Source organism: Trachypithecus francoisi, unplaced genomic scaffold (assembly GCF_009764315.1).
Source record: "Trachypithecus francoisi isolate TF-2019V2 unplaced genomic scaffold, Tfra_2.0 Lachesis_group1, whole genome shotgun sequence".
Taxonomy (NCBI): Eukaryota; Metazoa; Chordata; class Mammalia; order Primates; family Cercopithecidae; genus Trachypithecus; species Trachypithecus francoisi.
This window is the reverse complement of record NW_022681454.1, coordinates 93,214,832-93,226,913: the sequence shown is the minus strand read 5'-3', so window position 1 is coordinate 93,226,913 and position 12,082 is coordinate 93,214,832.

Here is a 12,082-nt window from a genome sequence, read left to right as displayed (position 1 = left end):
CGCTCCCCACCAGAGATACCATTTCCAAGGTTGTAGCTTTCCTCCACGAGTAGCATTTTAAATTAAAGTCGACCATCTTCAGGGAAACTCCCAGGCCCCTTGTTGAAGGTTAGGAAGCAACCGACTGAGCAACTATTGACTCCCTGGTGTGCTATCTACCACACCTCAAGTCATTTAGATTTGAACACTGGCAAAACACAAACGCAGATTTTTCCTATTTTTCCAGATTTCAGAGAAAAGATCCCAGTTGTTTGTTTGATTGTTTTTAATGAGATGGTTAAAGAAAGACCAGGCTGTAACCCAATTTGTAAGGGATGGCTTCCCAAAGAATCAAACTTCCTCCTTAGATTTTCAGGTTGAACACCAGAAAAACACATTTTCATCTTTTCCGGGCTTGTTGACTCTATTAATATTTGTTTCTCTATAAGATTTAAAAAAACAGATTCTGTCTTTCCTTTGTGCATGCATATGCTATCGATTTATTTTTATATATTAGCTTTTCTTTATCAAAGGATTGAAAATTGAAACAATTTCAAGACTTCTCATAGTATTAAAATTTCTGTTTCATTAGGTCTCTCTCATACTGTGAACAGGAATAAATGAGAAGCTTTCAACAGGCCCGGAGGTTTCATGACTTCCTTCATTTGTTCTACGTGGCTTCCTTTCTAGCCAAACCCTCACCAGTTCATGAGAATTTGACCTGATCAACCACTCTGTTCTGAAGGAGAAAAGATTTCTTTTCCCACCAGTGGCTAAAATATGACTGAAGCACCTATAACAAAAAGCAAATTGTCAAGAGAGAAGCATTCAAATTTATTTACGTTTTATGTGACTCAAGAGCTTTCAGAAATGAAGAACCAAAGAAAAAGGGAAATCAGTACTTTTTTTGATAAGTTTGATGAAAGAGTGGATAGTTGTAGAGAAGGATGACTGCACAAAAGGGGTATGGTACAATGGTAATAAACTGGGGGAAACTTAGCAAGGCCTGTTTGTTCAGATTCTTCTCTGTGTCCCTGTGTCTTCAGAGATAAGGACATTCCTTTCCTCTAGGTTTAGGGAGGGCACCTCTCCCAAAAGGGTCTTATAACCTGCTTCAGAGGAAGGTCAGATAATTCTTTTATGGCCTGCTTCGTGGGAGAAGAGTGTGGAGAAGATCAAGGAGTCCTTCCTGCTTCTGCTGCTTTCTTAAATGCCAAGGTGCCATATACTGGGGTACTCTGTCTTGAACCCCATCACTGTCTACTAACACAAATTCTTAAAAATTAATTTTATCCAAAGGAATAATATTACAGATCATTTTATTATACCCTTATTGATTGCCAACGCGTTTTGATTCTCGCATTTGTAAAGAATAGCTTCCTCTTCTGCTTGTGTGTTCCAAGACAGTTGACTGAAGACTATGTAGTGACAGAATGGTGGGGATGTGGAAGAATTTTCTTGCTGTAGAATTTAGGTATTAGTAACATCTCTGAAATAATGACATTTGGTTATCTTATTTACAAATATAATGTTGAAGATAAATAATCTCACCAAAAATAATTCACTTTTTAGCTTTGAAGTTAAAAAATCCACTGGTTAGTTCCACAAATTCTAAGGCAATTGCTATGGTTTCAATGTGTTCCCCGAAGTCCAAATGTTGAAACAATGCCCAATCCAGCAGTGCTGAGAGGTGGGACTTAAGAGATGATTAAGTCATGAGGGCTCTACTCTTATGAATGAATTAATATTATTATCAAGGGACTGGGTTCCTGATAAAAAGATGAGCATGATTCCCTTCCCTTCTCTTTCTCTCGTGAGCTCTCTTGCCCTTCTGCTTTCAGCCATGCGATGATGCAGCAAGAAGGCTCTCACCAGATCTGGCCCCTCAGTCTTAGAGTTCTCAGCCTCCAGAACTGTGAGCCAAATAAATATCTGTTCAGTATAAATTACTCAGTCTCAGATATTCTGTTATTATATTATATATATATATATGTATATGTTATAAAAGCAGCACAAAATAGACTCAGATAGCAATCTTCTTTTTTCTAATTCTGATTTACCTGTTTGTTGGTTGGTTGATTGACTGATTGATTGATTGATACAGGGTCTTGCTCTGTCACCCAGACTGGAGCAGAGTGGTGATACCACAGCTACTGCAGCCCTAATCTCCTGGGCTCAAAGAGATCCTCCAGTCTTAATACCCTTTCCCTAATCCCTCACTTTTCCGCCTAATAGCTGAGATTACAGGTATGGCCATCCTGTCCAGCTAATTTCTTTTCTTTTCTTTTGTTTTCTTTTGATAGAGGCTAGTTCTCTGTACCTTGTGCAGGCTAGTCTCAAGCTCCTGTACTCAGGACATCCTACCAGTTATTCCACCTTGGCCTCCCAAAGTGTTGGGATGACAGGTGTAAGCCACTCTGCTGGGCCTGTTTTCTTATCTACATAATAACTATCATTATGGATTGACAAGTACTTCCTTCTTTTATAATTAATTTTTTATGTTTATTTCAACAGTTTTTGGGGTTAAAGAAGGTGGTTTTGGTTACATGGATAAGTTCTTTTTTTTTTTTTTTTTTTTGAGACGGAGTCTTGCTCTGCCGCCCAGGCTGGAGTGCAGTGGCCGGCTTTCAGCTCACTGCAAGCTCCGCCTCCCGAGTTCACGCCATTCTCCTGTCTCAGCCTCCCGAGTAGCTGGGACTACAGGCGCCCGCCTCGTCGCCCGGCTAGTTTTTTGTATTTTTAGTAGAGACGGGGTTTCACCGTATTAGCCAGGATGGTCTCGATCTCCTGACCTCGTGATCCGCCCGTCTCGGCCTCCCAAAGTGCTGGGATTACAGGCTTGAGCCACCGCGCCCGGCCTTTTTTTTTTTTTTTTTAGATGGAGTCTCATTCTGCCACCAAGGCTGGAATGCAGCAGCACAATCTCAGCAAGCAATTCTCCTACCTCTTGAGTAGCTGGGACGACAGGCATGTGCCATCATGCCCAGCTAATTTTTGTATTTTTAGTAGAGATAGAGGTCTCACCATGTTGGCCAGGCTGGTCTCAAACTCCTAACCTCAAATGATCTGCCCACTTCGGCCTCCCAAAGTGCTGGGATTACAGGGGTGAGCCACTGTGCCCAGCCTGTTTACATGAATAAATTCTTTAGTGATGGTTTCTGAGATTTTGATGCACCCCTCACCCGAGCAGTGTGCACTGTACTCAATATGTAATTTTGTTATTCCTTACCCCCCAACCTCTCCCCCTTCCCCGAGTCCCCAAGTCCATTGTATCATTCTTATGCCTTTGGATCCTAATAGCTTAGCTCCCACTTAAAAGTGAGAACATATGATATTTGGTTTTCCATTCCTGAGTTACTTCACATAGAATAATGGCCTCCAGCTCTATCCGTGTTGCTGCAAAATACATTATTTCATTCGTTTTTGTGGCTGAGTAGCATTCCATGGTGTGTGTGTGTATGTGTGTGTGTGTGTGTGTATGTAACATTTTCTTTATCCACTTGTTGGTTGATGGGCACTTAGGTTGGTTCTATAGCTTTGCAATTGTGAATTGTGCTGCTATAAACATGCATGTGCCTGTATCTTTTTCGTATAAAAACTTCTTTCCTTTGGGTAGATACCCAGTAGTGCAATTCCTGGATCAAATGGTAGATCTACTTTTAGTTCTTTAAGGAATCTCCATACTGTTTTCCATAGTGGTTATAACAGTTTACGTTCTCATCAGCAGTGTAAAAGTGTTCCCTTTTCACCATATCCATGCCAACATCTAGTGTTTGTTGACTTTTTAATTATGGCCATTCTTGCAGAAGTAAGGTGGTATCTCATTGTGGTTTTAATTTGCATTTCCCTGATAATTAATGATGTTGAGCATTTTTAAATATGTTTGTTGGCTGTTTATATATCTTCTTTTGAGAATTGTCTGTTCATGTCCTTTGCCCACTTTTTGATGAGATTATTTGTTTTTTGCTTGATGATTTGAGTTCCCTGTAGATTCTGGATATTAGTCCTTTGTTGGATGCATAGTTTGCGAAGCTTTTCTCACACTCTGTGGGTTCTCTGCTTACTCTGCTGATTATTTCTTTTGTTGTGCAGAAGCTTTTAAGTTATTTAGGTCCCAATTTGTTTATTTTTATTTTTGTTGCCCTTGCTTTTGGGGTCTTAGTCATGAATTATTTGGCTAAGCCAATTGAAAAGTACTTTCTTTGTAGAGCCCACCTACAAAGTGACAATAAAATTATCTGACAATATCATAGCATGATATATTTAGCTCAGAGTGGCCTACACATTGAACATATATGCAATGCTTATCATTCTTTATAATTTTTTCATTGAAAAAATTGTAAGTACAAACATCTGAGTGGTTAGCATATTACTTTCTAACAAATGAAAACTCTGCAAGTAGTACTAACTGACATGAGGAAGAAACTCTGGGTGTTATTTGTTGGTAAATTTGCTATTGCACTACATTGTTATAACAACTGATCACAATTTTAAGGCTATTTTTAAGGCTTTTATTATGATAGATCTTTACTTTGGTTGTTTTGTTCGTTTTGGTTTTAATCTGTCCCATTATTATCAACAAAAAGTTGCTGATCTTTTCTTTTCCTTTCTTTCCTTTCAATCTTAGTGAGACTCCTAGTCCTTTTTTTGTCACAAAACCGGAAAAGAAAAGCAAACAAATATTTAGGTGAAAGAATGAGGTATCAGGAACCCTCTGACCCCAACCCACTCTATTGTCACCTAAGCTGTCAGTGCTCCTCTACCTAGCTTTTGTAAGTCAGGTTTTTGAAAGTAATACCCTCTTTCATGAAACAGGAAACTGTAGTTTAAATGCCTTGCCTGTGATTTCCCAGTGAACCAATGACAGTCAGAAATAGAACCCAGACCTCCTGACATGTGATTCAATGCTCTTTCCACCTCACAACGATGCCTAAAAATATAAATGAATTTTAAAAACTCTCCAAAGAAAGTAATACCTTATCCATTTCCATGTCGTAAGTTACATCATTGAAGCTAAAGTTTGGTAAGATTAATTTTTAAAATGTTTATATTGAATCTAACAACTCAGTAACTCCTATAATAGTTTCAATCTGTAAGAACCCTTAGAAATTTTTACAAATAATCCTTACCATTTTCAAAAAATAAAAATGTCTTCAGGAAAATGAGATCCTTTGTGTGGTTTTATTTACACATTTTAATTACTTCACTATATTGCATCAGTGCCACCCCTACAAATTTGTCTTGTTGATCTTAGATCTTAGTGTAAATGTCATTTCCCTGTGGCAGCCTTCTCTGATTTTTCAGAAAAACTTATTTCCACACATTGTATTTATACTTTGATAGCACCTGCACTTTTCCTTCACAGCCCTTGTTATGTTAGTAAATACATGGTAATTTGAGTAATTATTGTTTAATGTCAATTTACCTTTCAGATCATAAGCACTGTGAAGGCAGAATTTGTTTGTCTTGTTCACTAATATGTCCCCAGCATCAGGAAGTGATGGACACATGGTAGGTATTCACTAAATATTTATGTTATAAGAAAACATATGTGTTTCTCAGGATAACTATATAAGCTTTCGCATAGCTGGCTTAAGAGAAATAATAAACAATAATGGTTCTCTTCATTGTATACCTACTCTGTTCAATACACTAGGCTAGGTGTTTTACATGTGTATTCTCACAATAAGCCTATGAAGTAGCTATAAATTTTGTTCATACTTACAAATGAGAACATTGAAGTTTAGGAGGATTAGGTAATTTATCCAAGGTTACCTGACTAGTGACTGGAGTTTGATTGCTATAGAAATTTAGGAAATTTTCTAAATGCAAAAAATATATAGTTTTCTTTATTCAAAGAGTAATCTCTCCTATCTTTTCATACTGGAGAAAAGGTAGGAAAATGAAACCACCACTTTACCGTATAATCACTCAGAGTCAAACTCTTTCATTTTGACTCCTGTGTTACAGATTCCAACTATAGCACTGTCATAGTCCATTTTCTACTGCTGTAACAGAATACCTGAGACTGGGTCATTTAGATTAAACAGGAATGTATTTGGCTTATGGTTCTGGAGGCTGTGAAGTCCAAGAAGTGGGGCCACATCTGCTGAGGGCCTTCTGAGGGCCTTTGTGCTGCATCACCCCATAGTGGAAGGGCAAAGAGAGAGTGCAAGAGAGGGTCTAATTCACAGTTATAACAAATCTACTGTTTGGATAATGAACGCAGTCCCTTGATAGTGACACTAATCATTCATGAGGGTAGAGCCCTCACGCCCTAATCATTTCTTAAAGGTCCTACCTTTCAACACTTTTGCATTGGGGATTAAGTTTCCAAAATATGCTTTTTAGAGGAGCAGTCCCCAACCTTTTTGGCACCAGGGACCCATTTCATGGAAGATAATTTTTCCACAGACAGTGAGGGTTCAGTGGGGGCAGTGGTGAGGAGGGTGTGGGGAAGGGGTGGAGTAGGATGCGGGGAGGGATGGTTTCCAATGAAACTCTTCCACCTCAGATCATCAGGCATTAGATAGATTCTCATAAGGAACATGCAACCTATATCCTTTGCATGCTCAGTTCACGATAGGGATTGTGTTTCTGTGAGAACCTAATGTTGCTGCTGATCTGAAAGGAGGCAGAGCTCAGGTGGTAATGCTCTCTGGCCTCCCCTTACCTCCTGCTCTGCGGCCTGGCTCCAATAGGCCTCTGATCGGTATCCATCAGAGGCTAGGGGGTTGGATGCCCCTGTTTTAGAGGACACATTCAAACTATAGCAAGCACTTTGGCTTCTATGTCTATGGGTAAAAGCCAAAGATTTCAAATCTCTCTTTCCCATTTTCATATATCATCTACCTAAGTATTTAAAATGGTGTCTGTATTTCTGTACATTCAAAGAGATCAATGATATCTTTGATGTTTATTTTTCCTAAGAGTGCAAAGAAAAATAGGGAACGAAGTAATAAGAGGGGATATAGTGCAATTACATTTACTTATAAAAGGAGAGAAGTGATGTTTACATTTGCCCATAGATCCTTAAATAAATGTTAAATAAATACAATCATGGATCAACAAAATAAAACTTTTCTTTTTCCTTCAGACAGATTACTTCCTTTGGGGCCTGTCCAAGAATTACAAGTGGGACTCACTACTTAATCTCTCTAAACTGTGAAATCCCTTGACATAAGAAAAACAATAGAACCTTATTGAAAGAGAAGTTATGTGCTATATAGTGGAAAGAAGCTATTTATTTGGTCAAACCTGATGAATTTTTAGTATGGAATTATTCGTTCTTCAAAATGACGTCGCCAAGAATCTTTTTATTCCACTACTCGCTACTTTTCCCTATTTCCTTTGAAAGTTAAAAACAAGTTCTTAATAAAAGCTATAATATATATGAAACAAAAGAAATACCCAATGGTAGAAACTTTTCTATCTGCTCTATTTTTTAAAATTAAATTATTTATTTATTTATTTTTGAGACAGGGTTTTGCTCTATTGTCCAGGCTGGAGTGCAGTGGTGCAATCTTGGCTTACTGCAGCCTCCACCTCCCAGGCTCAAGCAATCCTCCCACCTCAACCTCCTGAGTAGTTGGGACTACAGGTGTCTAGCACCATGTCAGGTTAATTTTTTTTTTTTTGTATTTTTAGTGGAGACAGGGTTTTACAATGTTGCCCAGGCTGGTCTTGAACTCCTGGGCTCAAGTGATCTGCCCACCTCAGCCTCCCAAAGTGCTGGGATTACAGGTGTGAGCCACTGAACCTGGCTATGTTCTGTTTATCTCAAGGCACTTTCTAGCAACTATAAGACAATATAATACAGCACCCAAACTTGAATGCAAGCATGACTTCAGAAACAGGATTATATGGCATATAAAATGAAAGAGAATAGAATTTATAATGAAAGAGAATAGGATTTATAGAGTCCCTGTTGTGTACCTAGCTCAGAGGGAAGCCCCTAGTTTAGTCACACAGTTTCAGCAAGCTCCCAGAACAGTCTCAGGCTTAAGGAGTGGTCTGCATGGGCCACAACCAGGAGAAAGAAGGATTAAAGCAGACATCCAAGCTAATCTCACATCAAATGAGAGTATTGCATAAGTACATTAGAACTTAGCTTTAATAAGTCCTATTTATTACATGAATTTTGACATGCATCAGTTGACAAGTCTCCAGATATAACAGGTATATGAATAAAATAGTCTGGGTTTTTTTTTTTATTATTAGGTTTTAAACCTATTACAAATAATCTCCATGAATTCTCAACCGTGTCACCTTTGCTTCCTTCCAGTACTATTGTGATTGCAATTTTAGGCAGATTTCATTATGCTTTAAACTTAAGGCAGAAGTTTATAACTCAGCTTTGGTGTGTCCATTCTTGCTGTCCTAGCCCCTTTTTACCCAGGCATTTCAAAATATTGCATGTTATGCATTATATGTAAAGATGTGATTACTGGAATTAAATTACTACCATATTTGTAGGAATTTATGTTGTCTTCTTTGTTAAGTGAAAATCACTTTATTGTGTGAAACCTGCAAGCAACATCCAAATTAACATATATTTTGTTAACCCCAAATCTTACAGATATTTTAACTGAAGTCCTAAATTCTTTTAAATTGTCTATATTTCAGTGGAAACCATGAACAGAGTAACATTTTTTTTCCTTTTTCCTTTTTTCCTTTTTTAATTTTTTTTGGGAGACGGAGTCTCGCTCTGTCGCCCAGGCTGGAATGCAGTGATGCGATCTCGGCTCTCCGCAAGCTCCGCCTCCCGGGTTCATGCCATTTTCTTGCCTCAGCCTCCCGAGTAGCTGGGACTACAGGTACCTGCCACCACACCCAGCTAATTTTTTCTATTTTTTAGTAGAGATGGGGTTTCACCACGTTAGTCAGGATGGTCTCGAAACATTTTTTTTTTCTTAATTAGCTGTCTTACTTGATTACTAGGTATCATCAAGCCAAATAAATGATGGGGCCAGGGCAATGAATTAAATTGTCACATAACCCTGGGAGAAAGATGGAATATCTTAAGGGTGATTTTGAATATCATATCTTATTTGCTTACATTGGAGAATGTAAAAAGTGGTTAAGATTTTTCTCTAAGGGTTGTATGATGGATTCTTACAGATGCAAATGGATTGAAATGATCTATTAGCAATAATGTCTGAAGTTAAGAAAAGATCATCATTTATATCATGAAAAACATGAATAAACACTCAGAAAATGGTTTCACCTTGTAATTTTAAAAAGACCTTTGAAGATGTTTGTAGCTTTGGCAGTGTTCCAGAAGCAGCCGATCAGAGTGGTCCGGTGGATCAGAGTGATCCCGCTTAATACATAATGCTGCAGCCCTGAAGTCTCATGAAAGCCATGATATTATCTGGAACAACCAAATGTGTGATTAATACACATGGGCCCAGCCTTCCACTGGGAGACACTTTTCAGGATTTCCTTAGAAATGAGTTGTACTGCTGGGAGAGGTGGCTCACGCCTGTAATACCAGCACTTTGGGAGGCTAAGGTGGGCAGATGGTTTGAGCCCAGGAGTTCAAGACCAGTCTAGCCAATATAGCAAGACCCCATTTCTACTAAAAACACAAAAAATTAGCTGGGTGTAGTGGCATGCACCATAGTCCCTGCTATCTGGGGGGCTAAGGTGAGAAAATCACCTAAGCCAGTGAAGTCAAGGTTATAGTGAGCTATGATTTTACCACTGCACTCTTGCCTGGGTGACAGAGTGAGACTCTGTCTCAAAAAAAAAAAAAAAAAAAAGAGAGAAAGAGAGAGAAAGAAAAGCATTGTGCATCTAAAAAGAATACATCAAACAATACAAATATTAACAATATTTTATTTTGTTTTTCTCTTTACCTACATTGAGATAAAGTTTTTACAACACATAATTAAGTACCTATTCTAGTGTGTTAGATTGTTGGCAATATTTTAAAAACCAGTACTGGAGCTAGTCCAATTCTTTCTGATTAGCTCTTTCTTTGTACCTCTGCTAGGGAAAAACAATGGGTATCTCCAAACATTTGACTAGTGGTAGTTAAGCATAATAGGGTCTAGAAGGATTGTAGGAAAACGAATGGTGGGAAACACTTCATTAAACTATCTAGATAGCTAGAGATGCTCAAGCTTCATTCATTCAAAAAATATTTATTACGCACCTGCTTTATGACAGGCATTGTTTTGTTTGTTTATTTGTCTCACCCTGTTACCCAGGCTGCTGAAGGGCAGTAGTACGATATTGGCTCACTGCAACCTCTGCCTCCCAGGCTCAAGTGATCCTCCCACCTTAGCCTCCTATGTAACTGGGACTACAGACACATGCTGCCACGCTCAGCGAAGTTTTAAACTTTCTGTAGAGACGAGGTCTCAAACTCTTGGGCTCAAATGATCCTCTGGCTTCTGCCTCCCAAAGGGCTGGGACTACAGGGATGAGCCACCACACCCAACCTAAGCGCTGCTTTAGGAATGTGACTCTAGTGATTTAAAAAATGCCCTTGCCCTCAGGAAGTTAACATTTTGATGTATATCACAGGCAATAAAACACGTACATACATTATTTTCGAGTGATGATAAATGCTAGAAAGACTGATAAAGCATGGCAAGGGAATCGTGAGTAACCGTGTGATGGGATGAGATGACATTTTAGGGCAAGAAATTTCTGAGGAGGTGACATTTAAGCAGACTACTGAGTGATATAAAAGAGTGAGCTTCGCAAAAATTTGAGGAAGAGCACTTCAGGCAGAATAAAAAGCAAAAAACAAGCAAAAGCTAAAAAATATCTTGAGAAGCAAATATATTGAAGCTGTTTTTAGTATAGTACGGAGGCAGGTTTTGCTAAAACGAACTAGAGAGAAGTTGAAAGTCAGAGAAGTAGACAAAGGCCAGATGATTGCAGGCTTTGTAGACTATGAAAAGTCCTTGAATTTCACTCTAGTGCAATAGAAAGTTATTAGAGGGTTTTTGACATGAGTAGGACATAATTTCATATATGAAGGCTTTAAAAGGCAAAAGTGGAGTCAGAGATCAGTTAGGAGAGGGATGGTGGCTCCGATCTAGCTGTGGTAGCATCAGATATGGTAAGAAGCTGTAGAATATTGCAAATATTTTGTGAGTTGATTTGAAGAGAGTTGCTGATGGCTTAAATGTAGAGAGTAATTAAAACAAAAAGAAGAACCAGAAATGATCCCAACATTTTGGCCTTGAGCATATGAATGAATGGGGTGTCATTTACTGGAATGTAGAGAGCAATCAAGGCAAATGAGAGAGCAAAGGTTTCTAAGAGAAAAGCAGAGTGATGCCTGATGATATAAACATATATAAAAACTCAATAAGAAATGTCAAAATTTTAGGTGCTACAACATCAAGATCATATTTATGCAAATGTCAGGAGACTTTAATATTATTCATGTTTCTAGAAGGGGGATAAGTGTGGGCAGAGATCCTTTAACTTTTCCTTCTTATACATTTCAGTGCCTGTTCAAGTTTTTAAAAATTTTGTTCATGCATCACTTTAATTTAAAAATGTTTTAATGTAGCAATAACAAGGTAATAAGAACTAATAGTTAAATAAGAGATGTTATATAAGCAGATAGGATTGTTATCTTGTTTATGAATTACTCTTAAAAATTCAATATACTAATTACAAGGTAGTAAGAATTAATAAATTAAATGAGAGATCCTATAAAAGCAGATAGAATGAAAAGTCAACTGCATTTACCTGCTTTACTGGTTTTAAAACTATCTAACCTCTAAACTCTTTCACGAGCCTTACAAGAAGACAGGTGTGTCTTCAGAGCTTCCTTCTAACTTTATATTTGACATAAACTCCAACTTGTTCCTTAAAGTTTGCTTTATTTTCCCAGCTATGCCTTACACAGCTCCACTTGTAGTATGATACGCCCTGCCTCAGGCTCTAAAATGGTTTATACACATCTCTCTCAAAAGCATTTGTCATCTGTCCCTAATCCAGTGACTGCTTCAGACCCAAACCAGTTGGCCTTGATTAGCTCAATGAGGCCTGTTTGTTTGCTCTTTGGAACTAGGTAGCAAATACAAGGGTATTCCAACTTGCCATATTACCTGATGCCTTCAACATGAAATCA